Consider the following 18,946-nt stretch of genomic DNA (forward strand, 5'->3'; position numbering starts at 1 on the left):
AGAACTTCGGCTTGGCGGGTGGCAGTTCTCAAGTTTGGGTATTTTCGATTTTCAGTGTATGCTTTTTTTCCTTGTGACTTATGACTTTCCCATATCTCTCTCATTCTCTCATTCTTTCTTTTATTCAGTGCACCACTAACCACTTTCAAATCATTACTGGTGCAAAACTAAGTGCATAAACGAACATGTTGATAGTAAAAAGTGCACCACTGGTGACCTCGTGCAAAACAGTCCATAAACGAATTCGCGATTAGATTGCCTTTGAGTTTGATTTCATTCAGACCAGTAAGACTTTTTTCCAATCCGGTTTACGAAATTAAAATTTAGCTAATTAAAGAAAACGCTTCAAAATTATCAATTTTTTTTTTTGAACTTTTTCCATCTTCAGTTTCATACAACAGCTTCAAAAACCAATTGGCAATCAATTTTGCTTCACTGATAGTTTGAAATTTGTATATGATTACTTCCTATTCGCATTTGAGATAAAGTTCACCATTACAATTTTAGGCAAATATGTTTTTTTTCTTACAGCTTGAATGTCTAAATTAAGTATCATTAAATTCAGGATCTAGATTTAATTCTCTTATAGAAGATTTTGACCTTCAAACAAAACCTAAATCATTCTGGCAGTACATCAAGGATCAACGGAAGGAATCCGGCTTACCATCACACATGTTCCTGGATGATACGTCGGCGACTTCGGACCGTGAAATCTGTGATCTCTTTGCACAGAAATTCCGTAGTATTTTCGACTCTGGCTCAATATCCTCGGAGCAGTTAAATAGTGCAACAAGCAACGTCCCTCATTTGAGCACTTCATTTGATAATTTTGCAGTCGACGAAGATACCATCTTGAAGGCTTCCGTGAAGCTGAAACACAGCTATTCTGCAGGACCGGACGGTATACCAGCCACTTTTTTGAAGCGCTGCATATCACATATGCTAACACCTATAAAACGAATCTTCCAAGCATCGCTCAACACGTCTACGTTCCCCTCTATATGGAAAGAAGCCTACATGTTTCCGGTCTACAAGAAAGGCGACAGGAGGAATGTCAACAACTACCGCGGTATTTCTGCCTTATGCGCTATTGCCAAGTTATTTGAGCTGGTTGTTTTAGACCCTATCTTCTCGTACTGCAAACCATATTTTTCTAATGATCAACATGGCTTTATGCCTAAGCACTCTACGACCACAAACCTGCTGGCGTTTACGTCTAAGGTGCAAGACAGTTTTGCTTCAGGATTCCAAACAGACGTCATCTACACCGACCTGTCAGCCGCTTTCGACAAAGTGAACCATGAAATTGCTATCGCCAAACTCGATCGTATTGGTTTTTGTGGGTCTCTACTGGAATGGTTTCGCAGCTACCTGGTAGGTCGGAAACTTACTGTCCGAACGGGAGAATCCTTCTCCAACCAGTTTTTCGCCACCTCTGGAGTGCCTCAAGGGAGCCATTTAGGACCAATACTGTTCTTGATTTATTTCAACGACGTGCTGTTACTCCTCGATGGACCAAAATTAGCTTACGCAGACGACCTGAAGTTGTTTCATCCCATCTCCGGCCCTGACGATGCCAAGTTCCTGCAGGACCAGTTCAACCTCTTCGCCTCCTGGTGCGATGTCAATTGTCTGCCTTTGAATCGTAGTAAATGCGCAGCAATTTCTTTTTCCCGTAAGCGGCTTCCATCAAATGCAGCGTATTTTCTCGGCGGCGAGGCTATTGCTCGAGTTGAGCACGTGAAAGATCTTGGTGTCATTCTTGACAGACGGATGGATTTCAAGATTCACACCAATTACATCGTCGATAAAGCTTCTAGAAGCCTAGGTCTATTGTTTCGCATGGCGAAAGACTTCAAAGATATTTACTGCTTGAAGAGTCTTTATTGCAGTTTGGTTCGTTCGATCCTCGAATACGCCTCTGCTATCTGGTGCCCTTATTACCAAAACGGCTCTGAGCGTATTGAGGCTATCCAACGGCGCTTTATGAGATTCGCCCTTCGTCACCTGAGCTGGCAAGACCCGTTCCGACTTCCCAGCTACGAGAGCCGCTGTCGTTTAATCGACATCGACACGCTGCAAGCCCGCAGGACCGCCGCACGAGCCTCTGTCGTGGCTGATTTGCTTACATCCAGAACTGATTGTCCCGCACTGTTGGAAGGTCTTCAACTCAACATACGACCACGTGGTTTGAGAAATCGTGATTTCCAGCTCTACGTCCCTCTTCGTTTGAATAATTATGGGGCTAACACAGCACTTATAGGTGTAATCAAGACATTCAACCGCTACTCCGAACATTTTGATTTTGACGTTTCAAGGGATGCATTCCGAAGAAAAATCCTTAAGGCTTTAAGTTTTGTGTAGACCATTGTATTTGTAGTGTCTTTAATTTTAATTTTTAATTTTATCATTAGGATCAATATGTGATCTGTTGATGTACAATAAATAAATAAATAAATTCATATTAGAAAATTAAACTCAAGTTTCTAAATGGAATGTCAGATTTCAATTTCAAACTAAAGTCTTTTAAATCTCGGATTTGATGTAATTTTAAATGCAGGCCTGAGTCATCAGTTGCAAACCACATTCAGATTTGAGATTCCAATTAAGCCATGCAGACCAAAACTCCATTTAACGTCATATTAGTTTATTTTTCCTTTTCAAATATTTTGTTGGTGCTACTGCCCAAAATTTGTATAAAATGTTCAATTTTTTTTAATTATTCTACGATATCCAACGGCCTCATAATCCGTTACTCTCAAAATGTTTGGCAATTATGGCAATTATGGCTTTCGTTTCATTACCTAATGCTTTAACATTCAAGTGTTCTTCAGACAGACCAAAAGACTTCAATTTATCATAGCATGGAATCAACTCGTTTATAGAGTTTTCATTGAGAATTTCCTCATCAACTTTCATCCATTCAAGTTTGAAATTGTCTTATCTTTCTAATCGATTTCAACTTCTCGGCTTCAGTAACTTTCTGTTTAACCATCGCTTCGAAGTTCATCCATAAGCACCTTACACAACTGTATGCAGCCTCAACTGACCGAAGTTTCTACTACCAAATGATTTGACCAGAACAAAATCCATGTATATACACACAAAAAAAACCATAGTAAAATTACTAAATCCGTGGTTTAAATGAACAACACGCAACCATATTTTTGAGTCAATAATGTTTTCTTCTTGATATTACCATGCGCATAGTAGTTTTACTTTGTGTTTATTTTGGCCGCGCATAGTAATTTCGACTACGTTCATAGTAAAATTGTCAATGAAATCATGGGTTTATTTTTCATTGTGCATAGTAAAATGGACATGTTTCATGATAAAACTATGATATGTTATGATATAAATGAGTACATATTGCTTGATTTGACAATCAAATTACCATGCACCATGGTAAAAACTATATTGAAGTACGATAGAATTAAAACTCTTCGTGATTTCTCCGAGATCTAGAAATAATTTATTTTTAAATTAATTACATTTTAATTTTTAAAATTACAAGTATCACAAAACTTCACTCTATATTCAAGACACAAAATAATGGTCTTCTCAAAACTGTCGTTAAAGTCTCTGAAAAAAATTAAAAAACAAAAATTAGTTAATGAGCAGATCAAATTTAGTAAATGTTCTACTTACGCTGGAATCGATTTGGATGTATTGGCAGTCATCTTGAGGCCAACGATCCAGAAAGGGTGCAAGGTTAATCTTCTGGAAACTGCGATTCTTCCGACAATTTTCCGTGGCTGGGTAGAAGGGAGGTCTCCATGGCCGGGAAATTCGGGATGCATCGATGGAACAGCTTAAAATAAAATCAAAAGAAAGATCGAAAAAACGGATCTGAGTAATGTGCAATCGGCGAAAAAAACACTATATTGCTTACCTGAGAGATTGCGACCGACGGACCGACCCGACGAAACTGCTGATTCTATTTGACACACCCAGTGTGCCGGTCACCTGGTTGGTTGGAACAGTAATCACCACATTTACGTACCCGCGAAACATTTTTGTCCGCATTCCGAAAATCGTGACCGGCTGAAACAAACACTCAAACTAAGCACATAGGTAAAATTACTATGAATTTTAAAGGGCATAGTATTTTCGACAACACAAATGACGATGTTTCAACATTACCATGGGCATAGTTATTTCAAGAACACGAATTGTGTGAAATCAAAATATCATGCTCATGGTAATTTAGACACGAGGAAATTACTATGAGCTGTCAAAGATCGCATAGTAAAAATACAATGTCGTAGTAGTATCGTCTAGATTTTTTGTAGAAAATACTAAATCATGGTCGAAAATACTAAATGATGGATATAGTAAAATTATCATGACTCTGTATTTGAAAACCCCATGCAATTTTTTTCCGTGTAGATCCATGGGATTGCTTCAACCATACTTATCCGCCATCAGGTCCAAGGCAAATTGTGCATTTCTTTATTTCCACCTGAGTTTTCAGCGGTAGTCGAAATAGGCGGTTTACACAAACAAAAATTGACTATAAGGCAACTTCTCATTTGATTTCTCTTGTTTTCCAACTCTTCTGCTCACCTCATTACATGAATAAAGGTAATTGAAAATCACTTTTCACCATACCAGACCATTCCAGTGTGTATGACATGCTATAGTTCTTTTTTTTCTCTAAAATTAAGACTTCAAATTCTTTTTTTTTTGCATCTTAGACCCCAGAGCCACATTTTACAATCTTCAGGTTGGCTCAAATTTACACACATGTTCCAGATTCTACTGGTAAAATTAAATTAATATAAATCCAAACGGATTTTTTTTGTACCGAGTGATTTTGCATAGAAGCTAACTCTACAGGAAAACTCACTTTTTCAAATACATTTTATAACCTCCGATTTCGCCAGTACTAACATTTGTTAACTAACGTTTTCAACTTCGCTCCGAAAACAAAATGCTGGATCGAAACTGATTTCTTCTTGTATTTACATTTACATTTGACAGTGATCTATCAAATCCAATAACTTTCCAATCCAACAGCTCTATCAAACAAATAGATTAAATCACGACCAATATCTTTTTCATTCATCATTCATCATCTGTCTCGTGAGCTTTCGTGTTTTTCGGAAGAATGAGGATGATAAGTTTCCACTTAACTCCATATTTTCCATTTCTTTTTATTCAAATCAACCTAATTAACACAAACAAAGATCATCGTGAATTCCTACTCCATCTGAAATCCGATTTTCGCTGAAATGTTCTAGGTTATAACTCGTTTCATCAATTTTCAAAATATTATGCATTTTCAACAACCACAACTACATCAAATTCAAACTCAAAAACGGTAATTGTCAAACTTGAACTCATCCCTTCGTCCGGCATCTCCCGGAGTAAACCTAAGTCTTAGTCGGTTTCGACCGAGCTCAACCTGTTGAACGAATCATCCGGTATCCGCCGGAAAGCTTCAAATTCGTAGTTAGTATCCGCTAACTAGCATATTGCATTTTTTTTTAGACCCAACCGGCATCCCAGATTTTTTTATTCAAATTGTATATTCATCAAACCATAGAAACAAACATTCAGGTATCAGCCTTTTTTTGTTCCTTCCAAAAGTCGGTTTTCGCCGAACTTTCGAAGCTCATCAACCGGTATCCGCCAAATATTTTCGCAGTCGGTATCCGCAAAACTGTTTGGTTTTATTCACCGGTATCCGCCGGTTCTTTTCTCCAATCCATAGCCGGTATCCGCCGAACTATGATAATTTGTATACCGGTATCCGCCGGTTTTCGATCCATAGTCGGTTTCCGCCGAGCTATGGAAATTTATATACCGGTATCCGCCGGTTTTTTCTCCAATTCATATTCGGTATCCGCCGAACTATGAAAATTTGTATACCGGTATCCGCCGGTGATCCAAGCCTAAGTCAGTATCCGCTGAACTTAGACAAAACTGTGAATTTATCAAAAAAGAATCACCTGAACTGTCTCATCACATGTAGTTTTTTTCTTTCCATCGACCGCCATTTCGAAGAAATTCACTTTTGGCGTCCTACACTCATTTTCATTTTCTTCACTCCAAGGATTAAGGGAATCAAAACTGTGAATTCCCTGTCCTGTCACGGTCGCCAAAATGTGGGGCTCGTTCCGGAGTCTACCGGAGAACCGGCACGTAGGTCCGGATTCCCTTTGCCCGATCGACGACTCTTCAACTTCTCGCAGTGCGGCAAAAGCGCACGACTGTTCTGAGGCACGACGGACGAACGAACTGACGAACTGACTGGGCCTCTGACGATTGGCGAATGGCCTTTGGAGGGAGGGAGAGGATTCAAGCGAGGGAGATATCAACCATGACAGATCTAACAATGCTGGCAAATAGTGGTGCCAGTTGCATTGGTTGATTTTATTAAACATTTACCATGATTCGTTCTCTTATATCTCACAGTTAGCTGCTCTTCTCGCAATAGAAGCATTTAGATGCTATATCGAGGGAATTCATTTCACCTTAATAACTGACTCGTCAGCTCTTTCACACATAATGACCACTAAGTGAAAAACTGCGTCGCGTTGTAGTCGTTGGTGTTTGACGCTACAACAATACGACGTTACCATACGCCATCGAAAGGGAAAAGAGAACGTTGTGGCCGACGCTTTGTCGAGAAGCGTCGCAGTAGTGTCTACTCGAAAAACTTCTCAGTGGTACACGGAAATGTTGCAGAAGGTTTCGGAGTCACCAGATGACTACGTAGACTTTCGCGTAGAAAACGGTCAGCTACTCAAATTCGTATCTACCCCTAACTTACCCTTCGACCACCGATTCGAGTGGAAACTTGTTCCCTCCTCGATGATCGTGAGCAAATTATTCGTCAGAATCATGACGAAGCGATGCACTTAGGCGTAGATAAAACTATGGAACGCATCAAACAACGGTTTTTCTGGCCACGATTAGCAATCGAAGTCAAAGACTATGTCAGTCGCTGCACCACTTGTAAAGAGGTCAAGGCAGCATGTGTACCGGTAGTTCCGCTGATGGGTGAGCAAAGGATAACTACGCATCCGTGGCAGATTATAGCAATCGATTTTATAGGATTGGGCTTGTGATATAGCTCAGTTGGCAAGTCTGTTGTCTCCTGAGCCGATGTCCGCGAGTTCGAGCCCAAGAGTAAACATCGAACACAGTTGTATCGGATAGTTTCTCAATAACGATCCGCCAACTGTAACGTTGATAAAGTCGCGAATGCCATAAAGATGGTAAAACGACTATAATCGAAACAAAAAAAAAAAAAAAAAAAAAAAAAAAAAGATTTTATAGGACCACTCCCTCGTAGTAAAAAGGGTTACCAATATATATTGGTAGTGTTGGATCTTTTTAGCAAGTGGATTATGTTAAGCCCCATGCGTAGAACTGACAGTAGCTCACTTTGCGAGATCATTCAGAACCAATGGTTCTTCCGCAATTCTACTCCCGAAGTCATTATCACAGATAATGGCTCATGCTTTTTATCGAAGGAATTTAAAACTCTACTTGATCGCTTTGAAATAAGACACTGGTTGAATTCCAAGTACCACTCGCAGGCAAATCCTGTCGAGCGAGTGAATCGCACTGTGAATGCGGCTATTAGGACGTATGTCAAGGATGACCAGAAACTCTGGGACACCAGGTTAGCAGAGATTGAAACAATCATCAATAATTCCGTTCACACGGTGACAAAATTCACTCCCTTTTTCGTCACTCACGGACACGAAATGTTCGTTACAGGGTCAGATCACAAGGTAGGGTCAGAAGAATCCGAAAAACCACCAAATTTGTTTGTACATATCTTTGTAAATAGTCTCATTTTTATTATTATTTAAAGCTGGATTGAATTTGGAGCTTTAATATAATTATTACATTTTGTTTATTTTTTTTAATTAATTTTTTATTTTTTAGATTTAACATTTTTTTCGCTTATTTATTTTAAGCTGTACATAGTTCGTTACTTTTTCATATTTTTTTCGAAATTGAAATCTAAGAATTTTGTTGCAAAATTTATTCGATACTGCAACTTCTTTTGTAAATATTGATAGAATAGGAAAAACAAATAGTCGTAGGATAGGATAAGGACAACTTTGTAGATTTAAGGGTAACTCGAGTAATTTTTAGAGAGAGAGTAAACAACCCGCCTTCCACATCATGTATATCCTGGTTATAACTGTTTTCACTCTTCTAAATTGCCGCTAGTTCACACTGACTAATAATTGTCCTAGCTCTAGACAAATGAAGTTGACTTGACCGACGTGTTCGCTGGAGACCGGAGGCCCAGTGCCGCTGATGGTCAGTAAAGGTATTAAACTTGGTTTTGACCCTCTAAATAGATATGGAGTCAGAAATGACGATGAACTTATATGACCCCGAATTACTGAAGTCTTGTCTAACTCAAATTTGTCCTAAAGCAAACAAAAACAAAAAAAAAAACAAAAAAAAAATTAAGTGCATCAATGAAATGTAATGAGCGTATTTGAAAAGTAAATAAAAGAGGGCAAAGATGTAGCCACATCACGAGCTTCAAACTTTAAAATCAGGATAAACGGAAAACTACGTTTCGCAATTCCAGATATCTATGGCTTTGGAAACAAACGAATTATTTTTGAGTTCTTGTGTAATCACTGATGAACAGAAAAAGGGTTCATAATAATTTATGCCCCTTTTTCTCCCGGAGAGGTGGATATTGTAACCTCCTACTCGGTTACAACCTGCATTTTATGAATTTCGGTGCAAGTTTTGCCATGATAAATATAAAATGTAGGTAAATGTAAATTTTTACGCAATAAAATATATTGGGTTATATAATTAAAATTAATAAGTCATAATCAGTTGGGCTGTTGAGTTTAGTTTTTTAAAATAGAAGGATAGCAGTTTATTTTCCGTGTAGCAGAACAGGTTGACTCCACTGTTATGCCAACCCATCTAGCCGAGACACCAACCGCGACACATGAAATCTGCGCCACATGCGGAACCACCAAGAAGATGACGTGGCCCAATCAGGAGCGTCGAGATCACTGATTGGCCGTACCGGAGGAGGTTATAAAAGGCTGGCGCACCAATGGGCAGCTCTCTTATCCCTTGGGGAACGCGAAGTCCGTCAGTGTCGTTCGACAAAAAGTGCGCGTATTATAACCCGCATTTCCGCCAACCAAGTGTCGGTCACAAATTTGGACCTTGGTTGTGACTAAAAAAGTTTGGCACAGTGCCTGTTGTTTTATCCGATAAAGGCTAAAGTTTCTCGTTAATAAGTGCCCGTGTCCCCGAGGAAGGTCGAACAGCCCTCCGTCACCATACGGCTCAGAACACGGCCGTCCGTCAACATACGGCCAGGACTCATCTGGTGAGAACTACGGTTTTCACTGTAGGCCTTGGCAATAAATCCAGGCCCGACGCAAATCCGCCCATCCCGAGGCGATCATCCCGAGTGCCACCCTAGGCTGGCTAACTACCCGAAGGACGCACCAGAAGGTCGGTGAATCCGGCTAGGTTCCGGAAATAGTATTGTCGCTGAATCCCCAAACCGGAGTTTTCGTCAATGAGCACTGGCGACATTTACTGGCGACACTCACTGGCGACAAGTTATTATCAGGACGTGTACAACTTCGGGTGTGTTCTTATATCAAAGATTTTTTATTTCAAAGGAAAGTGCCGCAAAAACAAAGGATTTTTTCCTTTGGTTTTGGTTTAAATAAAAAATCTTTTGGTTCAAATGCATTTTCCTCTGTTTCAAAGATTTTTTCTTTTGAAAAATCTTAGATTCAAAATATTAATGCTTTTATACAAAAACCAGTTTCATTTGATTTAAAGTTATTATCTTTGCTCAAAGGTAATTTAGATATAGATTTAAAAGCGTTTATTCATTGAACCATTTTCCATTTATTCCAATTGGAAGATTTTTACCCTGTTGTTTCGAAGTTCCTATTAGGAGTTTGAATAATAAAAAGATACAATTTTAGTTCTTAAATTCTTTTTTATTCACCAACACATAAAACACTGGTTCACTATAACCGAGTAGGGTCCTTGATATCGTTGACAAAGTTTCGCATTCTCCGTGGCCCGGTTAATAAACTTCCGAAAGCCACTCCAGCTGCTGGCTGGTCTGACTGGTGATTGCCGTTGAAGATTGGGCCGAAAAAATACGACCGCGGGATTTGGGGAGGTGTTACTTTGCGCAGCTTTCTCCATGTTCGAGAGACTTGGAAATCCGTCGGCCGTGGTCCTGTAACTATACAAGCGTTTTAGAAAATCTTGAATTCACTTAAATATTCAGTATTTATCAACTTACACTTACAATTTGGCACCCTGAATCCTCCTTATTTATAGCTTACTCCGATTCACTGGTTTGATTTTTAAAACGAGCGGCCGAACTTTATTCGATTTTTCGGTTTTCTGTTCTTCTTGCAAGTCAATGCAAAATATCTTCTAAGTTTGAAGTTTTTGTTTCAAAAAATTATTCTTTTCAGTTTAAAACATTTTTCTTCGGTTGAAAGCAAATTTACTTTGTTTCTAAAGAAATATGCAATTGAACAAATTTCTTTTGAATCAAAGAATTTGTTTGAAATCAAAGTCCAAAGTTATTCAATTCAAAAAATTTATTCTTTCTTTCAAAAATTATTATTTTCAATCAAAACTATAATTCATTGATTCAAAAAAAAAAACAGGAGCTGGATTCAAAAAAATGAATGTTTTGAAACAAAGTCAGATTTAATTCGTTCCAAAATTCAAGTTTACTCTGCGTGAATACACGGAATCGTCCATCTTGTGACAGGCAATCGTAATCATAGGCATGGTAGGCGAACAATTCGCTGTCAAAAAGCGCTCCGTCTCCACCCCCCACCAATGTGAAACGTTTGGTACTCCTTGCCTACTGTTGCTCAATTTGCAACCACCCGTAGCTGTATAGGCACGCTGGTTATTACTTTACAAAAGCGTTCCCAGTAATGATATTTCACAACGTCGCTAGTTGGCAAGGTTGCCGATCACCAGCGCGAAAACTTCGGATTTCAACTTCAATGACAATACACGTGGTACCACGGCAGCGAACGTCCCAGTAACGAAGTGTCAGCGGCAAGCAGCGTAGCAGCAACCAAGGATCAAAATACGGGTTATGACTGGGTGGGAGGAATCAAGGTCGAACAGGTTGGTAAGTGTTTCCTAGCTACGACGAGCGACCCTGAGATTGGCTGGAGTCCTGAGCTAGTCGAAGGCCTAGTTTCAAGAGCTAGGCGATATTGCACATGCTCTGAGAAAAAACGATCGAAACAAATAACAAAATATACATATGTTACACAACCCCATTGTCATGGAAAAATTTCTAAAAATTTATAAAAAAAAAACTTCTAGCATTACAGGAAGCTGACTAGAGACGCACATGGAGACGAAGATGGAGCAGACCTCCGCACGGAAAACAACGTGCACCACAAATCAGTAATTACGCAGGCCTATAGCCCGCCAGATCTTCAATACATTGTTACTCCAACACTACACAGCAAAACATCACAATACGCCAACCAGGTTTGGCAGACAGCAGGTCTCTAAGTGCGCTTAATCTCTAAATCTAAATCACGTGACAATGGTACATTAAAATAAGATAAAAAACTGTTAAAAACAAAGGGCTTAGATCTAACAAATCAAAAAGAATAATAAATAACGAGCAGGTTGTACGTTCAACTTATGACTAACATTGAACTTGTTTTGGATGTTTATCGTTACAGTGCGCTGAGTAAGGAAGCATTACCAACCAACCTCGCCATGAGCCCAGTGTAGGAGTTTTACCGCACTCCCAATTCGCGTTGCTTTTGATTGGTGATTTCATGGCGATCCCCAGATTACACTGTAACATATTGACAATACGACATAGATTAGGTTTAAAATGACACGAATGGGTACGAAGACACTAGTACGGTATGCTCACCAGCTTGGCTCGATTGTTCACGATCGGCTAACGGATTTCAATAGTTTTGGAGGATGTCAACAGGATTGGAGTTTCACTGGATGTTCATAGCTGTTTTGCGCAGTTTATCTCGATCTGGCAACGGCGTTTTAGCGCGTGGCATAATACGACCAGTTTCTCTCGCTCTGGTAAACGGGAGAGCCTGTGGGCTGTGCTGATTTGTCTGGTTTGTCACGATCCAGTAACGGCGTGCTAGCGCGCTTGAGCACGGTAAGTTTCTCTCGGTCTACTAACGGCAAGCCTTTAGGGAGGCCCATGGTGGCATTGTTGTCGAATCAAGTGGTCGTTGAGTGTGCAACTGTGCACTTGTTGACGCTCAAACGATGAGCGGCGAGATGTCGCCGTGATGGACTAGATCGGATGTGGGTTTGCGTTGTCCAAACTTTGACCTCCTTTTACTGAGGAGTCTGTCTCCGTGTCTTCGGTAAACACCTTTCAGCTCTCGGATTTCTCCTGCGTTGTCGGGGTTCTAATGCTGCGTAGACTCGTGGAGATGTTGAGCAGCGAATGACGCGTGCTCCCGCGATGGGCTGGCCTCACCCAATCTTCGGGGACGCTGAGTAGCTCTTATTCGGTTCGGTGTCTTTTTGGATGGTTGGTTCTAGTTTCCGCAGTGCGTGTTTTGGTGACCATTGGTCTGTTCTTGTTGACCATCATTGATAGTGGACGTAGCTTGAAGTGGTTGTACTCGCGAGGAGGTAATTGAAGCTGTTGCTCGCTGCGCTTTCCAAGGGCTCGATTTTTCCCGATCGGCTAACGGTGTTTTGAGCGCTGACGCGGTAGTTCGCAGGCTTGGGCTGTGAAGAAGGCCAGCGAGGAGGTTGGGAGTTGTTCCTGCTCGCTGTGCTTGTTGTTGGCACGATTTGTCCCGATCGGCAAACGGTGTTTCGCTAGCGGTGTACGCTTTAGTTGACAGATGAGGCTCTGTGGTCATAGCTGGCAGTATACGTCAGAGAGTCGATATGGTAGAAGCGACGAACATGATGTCTACTCCTCACAACTTCTGCGCAAACTGTGATCCGTGGGGTGTGCGTGGTGTCCTGAAAGTCCTTTTCGGCTGTAGCGACGTGGTGTTTGGAGCTGCTGTACTTGGATTTCCCGCATTCCAATAGCCCAAGCGCCCTTCAACGCTGTATCGGTTCCGTAATTGGACATCTGGACACTAGCTTGATTGTTTAATCCGATAGGATTGGAGGCGAGGTTTCAACAATCATGTGGGTCCGTCAGCCATCTCAATTTCGTGTTTTCCTTCTGCTGGTGGTCGGCGTATTGCTTACATAGCTTTAATGATACTAATCAGCTTTCAGATCTTTGGCGTGATAACGTCCTTCCTTGCCACTTGTCACGTCCATAACCCTGTATATATTGGTGCCAAGAATCTCTTTTATGATCGCTGGTATGAACTTTGGGTACAGTTTCCGGTTTATGTGGTCTATCTTTGATGACTGGAAGAATGTCCTTCTCCAAACCAAATCACCCACCTTGAAGTTGATTGTTCTTGTTCGAAGGTTATAACGCTGCTGGTTCTTCTCGTGGTTTCTTTTTAAACGTTGCTTAACGAATTCATGGATGCGATGGATTTTAGATAACCGCGTGTTTTGAGCAACTTTGGGATCTTCCGACGTGTTTAGATCTTCTTGGTTATAAAGGTCTGTTTGCAGCAGCAAATCTCTGCCAAAGTTGGCGTAATGTGGACTTACTGCTGTCACCTCGTGTTTGGCGCTATTTATCGCTGCAACAATTTCCGGCAGATGTTTGTCCCATTCGCGATGATCTTCTTCTAGCAGGGCCCTTATGCACGTTATCAAAACCCGATTAACTCGCTCCGCGTCTAAAGTGTTCGATCGCTCGAATTACTGCTAGGCATTCTCTTTCCGTTACTGAATACTTTCTCTCTGATGTTGAGAGCTTTTGAGAAAAGTAGCCAATGGGGTGCTCCTCACCATTAAACTCCTGTGTTAAAACAGCTCCGATTGCTACGTCGCTTGCATCGCATGCTATAGCAAATGGCTGCGTGTAGTCCGGCATTGCTAAGACTGGTGCTGAAACTAAGGCCGACTTCAATTTCCAAAAAGCGTCTTCTGCTTCTCTTGTCCAAACAAACTTCTTTTTGGTCTTGGTTAGTTCTGTAATGGGTGCTGCCAGTTTTGAAAAATTGCTAATAAATCTTCTGTACCAATTGCAAAGACCCATGAAACGTTGGACCTCCTTACGGCTTTGCGGGATCGGGAACTTGGCTATGCATTCGGTTTTCTCTTCATCTACGTGCCATCCATTTTCATTCAAAATGAACCCCAGGTACTTTATTTTTTGGCGACAGAACTTGGATTTTTCGGCCGATATTGTCAGCTGTGCTTTCTGTAGCCTTTGTGCTACTTCGGTAAGTAACTGGATGTGCTGATCAAACGTTCTAGAACATATTATGATGTCATCTAAGTAGTGGAATACGAATGGTTCCATGTCCGAAAAAAGGTGTGTCATGAGACGTGAGAGAGCTTGACTGGCCGTACAGAGGCCGAATGGAACCACCTTGAATTGAAAGTGGCCTCTTGATGGGATTGTGAAGGCTGTCAAGGGTCTTGAATCGCTGTGCAAGGGTAGTTGCCAAAACGCATCCTTCAAGTCTGCTCTGCGACGTGATTCCACCTCCCCGTGGTGCAGAGTGGAAACGTGTCTGCTTTATGCAGATGTACGGCCGAGAGGAACTGCACTCCCCCCCCCCCCCCCCCCCCCATATGAAGACCCCCGCTATCGAATTTTGATCACGGCAATGGAATTACTATCGGAAACCGACTCCATTGGTGAAGGTGTAAAGCTTAACCGTGCCGATGTACCTGGAAGGCTGGCGGGTCGTTAAGTCACGCCAGTCTCTAACGGTTGCCTGTGGGGCACCGGGACACACCCCACAGTATCCCAGTCCTTGCTGCGCTAAGCAGGTCACTGGCGCAGTGGACCGCTTGTTACCTTGCTATTCGTGGGACTCAAGATGAAGAAATACTTAAATAAAGACAAAAGGGACAAAGGCGAGAGCCCGAATCCGTTCGGCGGGAGTAGCCTTAGGCGTTCGCCGGTTAGGCAATCTGCCAACCCGGTGGACCCGACGGCAACGTCGGTGGAAACACCGAGCGATGTTCGAGCGGACCCGTACGAACAAGTACAGGAAGCGCTGGAGGACCTACTGAGCTCCCCGGAACTCCAAGATCCGGGAGCTCCAGTAGAGTTGGTCACGGCCATGGCCGGCATCGCTGACCTTGTGGAATATGTGAAGGGGAAGTCCAACATCCACAAGGAAATACGCGAGAAGCTAGCCAGGATGATGCAGCTTTTCATCGCAGCCAACAAAGCTGTGGTGGAACGTCTTGCGGAGCCCGAGGCCGTTAGACCAAAAGAGCGAGGGCCGGCAGTGACCCCTCTGAGGGCGGACACCATCCGCCCGAAGAAGGTCAATGCCTATGCTCAAACAGAGGGCAGCCTTGCGTTTGCTGGCAACAGCAAACTAAAGAGAGGGTCTCCCGGGGAACCCAGACCCGGTGACCCTAAGAAAAGAGCGGAGGATCCGTCTGTCCAGCAGGATCCTGCGGCCAGCGCTTCCAAGCGGGCGGAAGGCCCTGCCGAAAAGGCAGATGAGCCGACAAGCGCGAATACCGGGTGGCAGACGGTATCGCGCAAAAGGGGAAGGCCCAAAGGTACGGAGACGGGAAAAACCAAACCCCAACCCCAACGACGCAAACGTCGCGTCAGGGAGAGGGGCGAGGCGATTGTCGTCAAAGCACCTGAGGGCACGTACGCAGATGTCTTGCGACAGATGCGTACGAACGAAGATCTCGCCGATCTAGGCGAGAAAGTTCGGAGGATCCGTCGGACACGAACCGGCGAGATGATCCTCGAACTAAAGCGTGGTGCGGGAAACTCCAGCGGGACCCTTACGGCTAAGGCAGCCGAAGCTCTTGGCGACAAGGCTGAGGTGCGTGCCCTCTGTAAGGAGGTGACCATCCGGGTTAAAAACCTGGATGAAGTCACAACGGAAGACGAACTGCGGGTGGCACTGGTCGAGCAGTGCAAAATCTGCTCTGACCAGATGACGGCTCGTCTGCGGAATGGCCCCCCCAAATCTGGTATGCAGATTGGGCTGGTCAAACTTCCGGTTGCAGCAGCAAACGCCGCACTTAGGTGTGGGCGGCTAAAGGTGGGATGGTCTATCTGTCAGATATTCATCCCCCAGCAACCGGACCGGTGCTTCAAGTGCCTGTTGAACGGCCACAAGTCGTTCGACTGCACTGGGCCAGTGTTGGAAATCATAGCAGTCAGCGATTTACAGCTATTTGTATATAAGGAGCATAGCAACTCAAGTTGCTATGCACGTAGTAAATAAGTATCCTAGCAGTTCTGGTTGCTATGGTAATAATAAATAACAACGGTTAGGGTATAAAAGCAACCAGCCTAGTATCATAAGTTGTCCTGTAATAAACGATAGTCGAAAACGTAAAGACGTGTTTCTCAATAGGTTATGGGCCCAGTCACGCCATACCTAAGAGTGCAGTAAAGTTAAAGTTCTCGAAGTCTGTGAAAAGTTTCCGGTTCAAGATGAGCAGTCCGAAGAAAGTTGGCATCGTGCAGTTCGCTGGCGAGAATTACGACACGTGGAGGTTTCGAGTGGAGACTCAACTTTCGGCGCATGGAGTGAAGGACACCATCACGGCGGATCCCCCCAGAGAAGTGGCAGCGAATGCAGCGTTTTTTGAGAGGGACGAGAAGGCGAAAGCACTCCTGGTGGCGTTTATTGCGGATAGCCATTTAGAGTACGTGCGCGACAAGGAGACGGCCAAAGAGATGTGGACGTCGTTGGCAAGTACCTTCGCTAAAAAAGGTTTTGCCTCCCAGACGTACATTCGGCGGTCCTTGGCTATGCTACAGATGGAAGAAGGGACGTTGCTGGCAGATCATTTTCGTCGGTTCGATGAGCTGGTGAGACAGCTGAAGGATGCTGGTGCCACGGTGACTGAGCTTGACATGGTCAGTCAGCTGTTCATATCGTTGCCACCCAGCTACGACGTCGTAACCACGGCGATGGAAAATTTGGACGATCAACAAATAAGGCTTGATACCGTAAAAGCACGCCTTTTAGCAGAGGAGAGGAAGCGTTCTGGAAGAGAATTCGGACCGGGTGCGTTCAACGGTTCGGACGAGGTGGCGTTTGCGGCCAAATCTGGAAAAGGACGTAGGAGGTCAGCGAATTTTCCCGGAAAATGCTACAATTGTGGAAAGGTCGGGCATAAGAAGCATGCTTGTCCCGAGGCGAGCCGAGCGAACGAAGCGCAAGGGAAAACTTCATTCAACAAGGAGTTTGCACTTGTTTCTGGTGCGAAGCTGTTCAGCAATCGAGACGAAATCGAGTGGGTTCTCGATTCGGGTGCGAGCTGCCACATGGCCCGAGACGAATGCTTGTTTAACGAAATTCGCAACGTTCGTGAGCCACTCCACATCGACAGCGCAAAGGTTGGTGAGGTGCTGATAGCAACGAAGAAAGGTACCGTGAAAGGCGTGTCGGCTGTTGGGAGAAATCAGTACAAGTTGTCGTTCGGCAATGTGCTGTGCGTCAAGCAGCTCAAGTACAATGTGCTGTCGTTGGCGAGACTATTGAAAGCGGGTGTGCACGTGGAGTTCAAACCTGACCGTGCAATTCTGAGGAAGGACGGCGGCACAATCGGTGTTGCTAAGGCGAAAGGCAACCTCTTCTATTGGCGGATGAGTCGTTCACGCAAGGCCCCAAGTGTGGACGAGAGATTGGTTATTCCGGAGATAATACCACCGTTTCCCGAGCAAGAAGGGGAATATGAGATCGCAAAAGAAGAAGCAGAAGAGGATAATCGAGGATCGGGCGGCAGTAGCACTGCTGGAGAAGATGAAGAAGAAGACGACAGCAACGAGGAAGGCGCAACCGCACTCCCACCACAAAAAGGTAGGAACGAACCTAACGTGGTAGTTCCCAGGTCTAGTGGTCGGGAGTGCAAGAAACCAGGTTGGTTTTCTGATTTTCTTCCACATAGAGCTCTTTCTGCTGTTGTTAATCCCAAACAGGTTCCTGAACGTTGTACCGATGTCGATGGTCATCCGACCGAGGTTGAAAGGCGGCAAGCGATCCAGGGCGAGCAAATGGCGATGCAGGATCATCAGACTTGGACAGTTGTTGAACGGTCAAAGAAACGTCGTTTCAAAATTGGATGCCCAGCCAGACGGAGCACATGAGGTGCTCAGAGGGGGAGCGACTGTAATCCGACAGTCATTCAGATGCAGGCGTTTTATCCAGTGAAGTTAAAAATTGTAGGCTGTAGCTCAGAGGTGAATAGATTCAAATATCTGAGAGGGGGTGTTGGAAATCATAGCAGTCAGCGATTTACAGCTATTTGTATATAAGGAGCATAGCAACTCAAGTTGCTATGCACGTAGTAAATAAGTATCCTAGCAGTTCTGGTTGCTATGGTAATAATAAATAACAACGGTTAGGGTATAAAAGCAACCAGCCTAGTATCATAAGTTGTCCTGTAATAAACGATAGTCGAAAACGTAAAGACGTGTTTCTCAATAGCCAGACAGAAGTGGCATATGCTGGCGCTGCAGCGAAACCGGCCACAAGTCGGCTAACTGCAAAAAGCCTGCTAAATGCCCTGTCTGCGCTGGAGACCACGCTGTTGGCAATCCTAGGTGCCCCGCCTACACAAAGGCGGTGCCACCCCGGGCGCCAAGAGCATAGAGGTCGTCCAACTTAACCTCAACCACTGCTACACCGCACACCAGCTGTTGCGGCAGATGACAGTTGAGGAAAAGTTGGACATCGCGCTAGTGGCAGACCCATATCGCAGAGCTGCGAATGGCATTAATTGGGCGACTGATGATGCCAAACGGGCCGCGATATGGGTTACAGGTAGTTTCCCCATACAAGAAGTTGTGGCGACGGAAAACGAAGGCATGGTGGTGGCCAAAGTTAACGGGATC

This window comes from Uranotaenia lowii, chromosome 1 (assembly GCF_029784155.1).
Source record: "Uranotaenia lowii strain MFRU-FL chromosome 1, ASM2978415v1, whole genome shotgun sequence".
In the NCBI taxonomy this organism is placed as follows: Eukaryota; Metazoa; Arthropoda; class Insecta; order Diptera; family Culicidae; genus Uranotaenia; species Uranotaenia lowii.